This window comes from Myotis davidii, unplaced genomic scaffold, assembly GCF_000327345.1.
Source record: "Myotis davidii unplaced genomic scaffold, ASM32734v1 scaffold233, whole genome shotgun sequence".
NCBI lineage: Eukaryota > Metazoa > Chordata > Mammalia > Chiroptera > Vespertilionidae > Myotis > Myotis davidii.
Window position 1 is genome coordinate 1,436,206 of NW_006285917.1, and position 6,909 is coordinate 1,443,114.

A 6,909-nucleotide genomic window follows, 5' to 3' on the forward strand; every position below is an offset into this window, starting at 1 on the left:
TCCACTCCTGTCTGGGCTCCTTGGCCCAGTCTCATTTTCTAAGCCTGGCCCTGTGCCTCTCTCTCAACTTCCCAGCTGTCTGGACCTTGAATTTCTCAAAGCCTCTCCACTTTTCACCCCATTACTTCTCATTCACTGCTTCTCTCATCAAGCCCTTAGTATGTGCCAGGTTCTCTTCTAAACAACTGATATGAATTAGTCTCATTCAATTCTCAACCACCAACCCTATGAGTTCCACTTGACAGATGAGAAAATAGCCACAGGAAGAGTCAATAACTATATATACAAGGAGGTGAAGACATCAACTCTGGAGGCAATCCTAGATCATACAGTTACTAGCCACGTGACCTTGGGTAGTTTTTACTTTTTACCTCTCAGCCTCTACATCTGTGAAACTAGAGGGGCTGGGGGGATATTAACACCAATGTCATGAGGCTCCTGTGAGGATTAGTTACAACATCAGAATACACCCAGCACTACTAGGTGCTCAATAGATGATCTTCCAGATCCCTGTATCATCAACTCTCTTGGCCCAGTTCCACCCTATCTGCTCCACTTTCTAGATCAGTCACCCCCACCACCCCCAAGTCTTCCCCACCCCGGGCGTGTCACTTCCTCCTCTTGTAGCCTCCCAGATCAGTACACAAAGGCTGCCGCTGCCGCTGGAGGAAAGGCTGCCCTGCTCGCACCTGTGAGTACCAGGGCATCAGCCCTCCTGCCTCTGTACTGGTCCAGGCCCCACCTGGTTCCAACCTCCCTGGAAGGGGTTCTGACCTGAAGACTCCCAGGATTCACTGAGACTTGAGCAAGGCTCTGAACTCCTGCATTCCTAAGATGCCCTGTCTTGTTCCTTTCTCCCATTTCACAAGCCCTCCTTCTCCCCACCTCTCTCTCTTGCATCAGTTTCCCAAGAATGGGGCTGGAGGGAGGAAAAGAAGGGGAGGGAATGTGTAGGTGCTATTAATTTGAATGCCTGCCATGTGCCAAGGATTATGCCAAGGTAGGTTCTCCTAATATTACTCCCCAGCTGCCATCCTGCTGCTTAATGAGCTCGCAGTGGGGGGTGGGAGGGGTTAAGGGGGTGCTCAGCCCAGATTCCCCACTCTTGGGTGACTGTAGCCCAGGGGCTCGGTTCTCTTTCCTCCTGGTGACTCCTGAGTGGACAGCACAGGGTTCTGCCTGACTTGGGAAGATCTGGATAGATTGGGAAGCCGCTGGTTTTCAGCTGCTCAGGGAACAGTAGGGTGTGTACTGGAGTCAGAATTGAGTCCAGGAAAATGAGACAACCACGGAGGGAGAGAAGGGAAGACTAAAGAAGTCCCCCTCCCCCGTGGAAAGAGGAAGGGGATTAGGTAGAGTCCATTGGGGCTACTTGGGGAGAGGGCACTCACTTCCTCACTGATGGCGCCTGGCTTGGAGGGAAACAGAACACCTGTCTCAGTCCCTGTTCTGCCTCTAGTGCACTGTGTGACCTTGGGCGAGTCGCTCACCACTCTGGATTCAGGTTTCCATTTGTATAAAGAGGGGGGTTGAACTAGAAGCTTCTGCCTTCCTATGGTTAGGATCAGAGAGAAAAAGAAGCAAAACAAAGAACTGTGAAAAAGTGGAGAAGAGAAAAGCAGCAGAAATGTAATAAAATTTTTGAATAGAAACGGGAGAGTGAGGCAGATCAAGAGAAATGGCAGGTCATGTATTCATAAGGAGGGGAGAACAAGGTGGAGGGGGAATTAAGAGAAGGGGATTGGAGTGGGCTGTCCAGGGAGTCCCTGGGCCCCCTTTAGGGGAGATGAGTGGGGCTTGAGGTTTCTGGGGTTGTCCTATCCGGGGAACCAGTGTACCATGGGGGCCCCACCTATGAGAGATGAGTCAAAAGTGGGCTTTGTACTGCAGCATCTCCAGTCTCCCCCGACCACAGGCGTGCAGAGCAAACAAGGCTGAGGTTACACTGGGCTGGTCTGTCTCGGAGGGTGGAGCCTCCATTACACATAGATTCTATGCCTGAGGTCACAGGTGGAGGGGAGCAGGACACGGTGGTCAATGGGCACCCCACCCTTTCCCACACTCTGCAGAGCATCAGGATTTGAGTCTAGGTCCAGGCTGAGGAGGAGGCAGATGCTTCATGACCAAGAGTTATCTGGCCTTCCTCATAGACCACTGATGGGGATGTAAACTGGCGCATTCTTTAAGGCAGTTATGTTGGCAACACTCGGCAATATTACAAATGGTGCCTGTTTACTGACCTCACAAACTCTCTTCCAGGGATTTATCCTGCAGATTCCCTTCCACACATGTGAAATGAAAATATATGAATTTTCACTGCAATATTATTTACAATAGTGAACAATTAGAAGCAATTAAAAAACCCCACCATAAGAGACTAACCACAATATGATCAATCTATGCAATAAAAAACTATATGCCTGTAAAAATAAACAAGGAAGTTCTTTATTTTCTTGGGTAGCAGGATCTCTAAGAAAAGTAAAGGAGAAAAAAAAAGTAAGATGCCAAACTGTGTATTCTCTCATTTTTAGAATTCTATCATTTGATTCTACCATTTGAAGAATATATATACAGAATGTCCCCAAAGAATGTATACATACTTTATCAGCTGATAGCTGAATTATGAAAATGAAATGTATTTTAATAAACATTGCCTTTATAATTATTCAGTGTGTATACATTTTTGGGGACACCCGACATATGTTTACATTAGTTTGTATATGCATAAAACAATCTCTAGAAAGACTACAAGCAACAAATGATAATAATAAATGATGGTTATTTATTTAAAGTGGGTGTGGAAGTGGGTGGATGGGGGATTTCCCAGTATCTTATTTAACTTTGATCTTTTTTTATGGTGGTAAAATACACATAAAATCTATCATTTTAACAGTTTTTAAGTGTATCTGACTCAATGGCATTAAGGACATTCACAATGATGTGCAACCACAAACACTATCTACTTCCAGAACTTTTTCTTCACCTCAAAGGGAAACTGTCTATTAAGCAGTCACTCTCCATCCTTCTCTCCTCCCCAACATCTGGGAACCTCTAATCTACTTTTTCTTTTTAAAATATTTTTATTGATTTCAGAGAAGAAGGGAGAGGGAGAGAGAGCTAGAAATGTCAATGATGAGAGAGAACCATTGACCAGCTGCCTCCTGCATACACCACACTGGAGATGGAGCCCACAACCCAGCACGTGCCCTGACTGGGAATCGAACCATGACCTCCTGGTTCATAGGTCGATGCTCAATCACTGAGCCATGCCAGCTGGGCACACTCAGGCTGTTTCACATAAGTAGAGTCATACATTCTGTGGGTTTTTGTGACTGGTTTTGTTCACTCAGCATAATGTTTTCAAGGTTCATTGGTGTTGCAGCATGGTCAGTACTTTGTTCCTTTTTATGGCCAAATACTATTTCATTGTAGGGATATACCTATTTTGTTTTACCTATTCATCAGTTGATGGACATTGGGTTGTTTCTACCTTTCAGCTATTGTGAGTAGTACTGCTATGAATATTCATGTACAAGTTTTTTCCCCTCCATCTTGTGTGTGTGTGTGTGTGTGTGTGTGTGTATACAAGTTTTTGTTTGAACACCTGTTTTCAATTCTTTAGGAATACACCAAGAGTGAAATTGTCAGGTCATAGGGCAGCGGTTCTCAACCTGTGGGTCGCGACCCCTTTGGTGGTCAAACGACCCTTTCACAGGGGTCGCCTAAGACCATCCTGCATATCAGATATTTACATTACGATTCATAACAGTAGCAACATTACAGTTATGAAGTAGCAACGAAAATAATTTTATGGTTGGGTCACAACAGGAGGAACTGTATTTAAAGGGCCAGAAGGTTGAGAACCACTGTCATAGGGTAATTCTATGTTTTAACTTATCGAAGAATCACCAAACTGTTTCCCACAGTGTTCTCACCACTAACAATGAGAGTCCCATTTTCTCTACATCCTCATCAACACTTATTTTCCATTTTTTAACGATAGCCATTCTAGAGAGTATGAAGCGATGCCTTGCTGTGGTTTTGATTTGCATTTTCTGGACAACTAGTGTTGAGCATCGTTTTATGTGCTTGTCGGCCATTTGTCTATCTCCTTTATCGAAACAACTATTTAAATCCTTTGCCCACTTTTTTCTTTTCTTTTCTTTCAAAGTTATCCGGATACTCTCTTCCATGGTCCTGCTTGCTATTTTTAAAAATTTATCTTTATTGTTGAAAGTATTACAGATCCTTTGCTCATTTTAAAATAGAGTTGTCTTTTTGTTGTTGATCTGTAAGAGTTCTTTATATATTCTGGATATTAATCAGATATATGATTTGTAAATATTTTCTCCCATTCTGAGACCCATCGTTTTACTCTCTTGAAAGTGTCCTCTGATGCACAAGTTTTACATTTTGATGAAGTGCAATTTATCTTTTTTCTTGTGTTGCTTGTGCTTTTTAAAAAAATTGTGGCTTGTGCTTTTGATGTTACAGCTAAGAGTCAATTGTCAAGTCCAAAATCATGAAGATTTACCCCTATGTTTTTCCTAAGGATTTATAGTTTAAGCACTTTTTAAAAGGCCTTTGATTCATTTTCAGTTAATTTTTGTATATGTTGTGAGGTAGGAACCCAACTTCATTATTTTTGTTTGTTTGTTTTTAATTTTGTTTTATTGCTTAAAGTATTACAAAGAGTATTACATGTGTCTCCTTCCTCCCCCCCCCTTGACATTCCCCTAGCCTCCCCTACCCCCCAGTGTCTTGTGTCTGTTGGTTATGCTTATATGAATGCATACAAGTCCTTCAGTTGACCTCTTACCCAACTTCATTATTTTACATGTGGATATCCAGTCATCCCAGCACCATTTGTTGAATATTATTTTCTCTTTATTGAATGGTTTGGCACCTTTGTTGAAAATCAATTGGCCATAAGTGGATGGATTTACTTCTGGACTCTCAATTCTACTCCATGAATCTATATGCCTGTCCTTATGTCAGCACCACACTGACCTGTGACAAGTTGGGAAGTGTGAGTCCTCCTACTTTGTTCTTTTTCAAGATTGTTCTGGCTATTCATGGAATTCCATATGAATTTTAGAATCAGCTTTTCCGTTTATGTAAAAAAAAAGAAGGCCAATATGATTTTTAAATCTTTATTTAAATATATTTTTATTAATTTCAGAGAGGGAGAGGGAGAGATAGAAACATCAATGATGAGAGAGAATCATTGATTGGCTGCCTCCTGCACACCCCTACTGGGGATTGAGCCAGCAACCTGGGCATGTGCCATTGCCGGAATCAAACCCCAGACCCTTCAGTCTGCAGGCCGACGCTCTAGCCACCGAGACAAACCGGTTAGGGTGGACTATGCTTCTTGGACACAACCAGAGCAAGTGGTTAGGCAAAAAGGGAGGCTTTTTATTGGTGCCTCTCCACCCTCTCAGCAGGCAGGTGCTCCCCTGTTCTGAACCCCAATGGAGAAGGGACAGGAAACTGAAGACAAGTAGTTGAAGTCTGCCCCTCTCACTGCTTCACCAGGTCCCTGGGCCCGGAGAGTCAAAGATTGTTCTGGCTATTCATGGAATTCCATATGAATTTTAGAATCAGCTTTTCCGTTTATGTAAAAAAAAAGAAGGCCAATATGATTTTTAAATCTTTATTTAAATATATTTTTATTAATTTCAGAGAGGGAGAGGGAGAGATAGAAACATCAATGATGAGAGAGAATCATTGATTGGCTGCCTCCTGCATGCCCCCTACTGGGGATTGAGCCAGCAACCTGGGCATGTGCCATTGCCGGAATCAAACCCCAGACCCTTCAGTCTGCAGGCCGATGCTCTATCCACTGAGCCAAACCAGCTAAGGCTTTTTTTATTTTATTTTTGAAGCATGGTAAAGGGTTGCCCATTCAAAATTTTCATTAATATGTTTTTTAAAATCAGAAATTTACCTGGTATTCCCTAGAGGTCATTCCAGGAATTACCCTGCCTTCAGGCTCTCTCACATTGATATGTCTCTCTCTCTCTCTCTCTCTCTCTCTCTCTCTCTCTGCTCCCCGCTTAAATATCTTTATTGAATCAGAGAAGGGAGAGGGAGAGAGAGCTAGAAACATCAATGATGAGAAGAGAATCATTGATCCTCTGCCTCCTGCACACCCCACACTGGGAATCAAGCCTGCAACCTGGGCGTGACTACCCCCAATTGGGGATTGAGCCCTCAACGCAGGCATGTACCCTGACTTCCTGGTTCATAGGTCAATGCTCAACCACTGAACCATGCTGGCCGGGCCTTCAGGCTTTTTCTCCACTCTAGATTCCCTTTGTGCAAAGCACAGAAAAAGTTTTATCACCCGTTGCCCTTCCTTCCTGTGCTATTCCAGACCTTCAGAAAGTTCTTATGATCTAATCTTTATTTCTCTTGCATTTATTTCTCATGTTAAACAAATACAGCTAACCTTCGTGCCTTTCACGCAGTCCCTCATCTGCTCCAGCTTTATTTCTTATCATTCTACTCAGACTCCCGCCCCCTTATTTACAGCCTCTAACACTCTTCCCTTATATAAAATCCAAGATTATAAAAGCTATAAGAGCTGTCAGATTATTCAATACCCTCACTTTACAGATGTGGAATGAGGCCCAGAGAGAAAGTCTGACCTGCCACACAGCCAATGAGTGACTGAGGCAGGACCAGAATCTGGTCTGTTTCCCTTGTGGTTCTATTTCCACTATGACTTGGAATCTTGTTGATTCCAATCTATCTGTGTGTAGACCATGGTGCCTCCTGGCCCAGTCCCCAGACTCTTGGCTAGGGCATTTTGCTCACCCTGGCCTCTTTTTTCTTTTTTTAAATATATTTTTTATTGATTTTAGAGAGGAAAGGAGAGAGAGAGAGAGAGAGAGAGAGAGAGAG

General features: G+C 43.3%; 1 protein-coding gene across 1 annotated transcript in view; it reads left to right on the forward strand.

Moving 5' to 3' along the window:
• The first annotated feature begins 6 nt into the window (after window positions 1-6).
• ITGB7 (integrin subunit beta 7) overlaps window positions 7-6,909 on the forward strand; it is an 18,141-nt gene continuing 11,238 nt past the window's right edge. The window contains exon 1 of the mRNA XM_015559605.1: window positions 7-691. The gene's annotated coding sequence lies outside the window, so the exon portion shown is untranslated. The remainder of the gene's footprint in view (window positions 692-6,909) is intronic.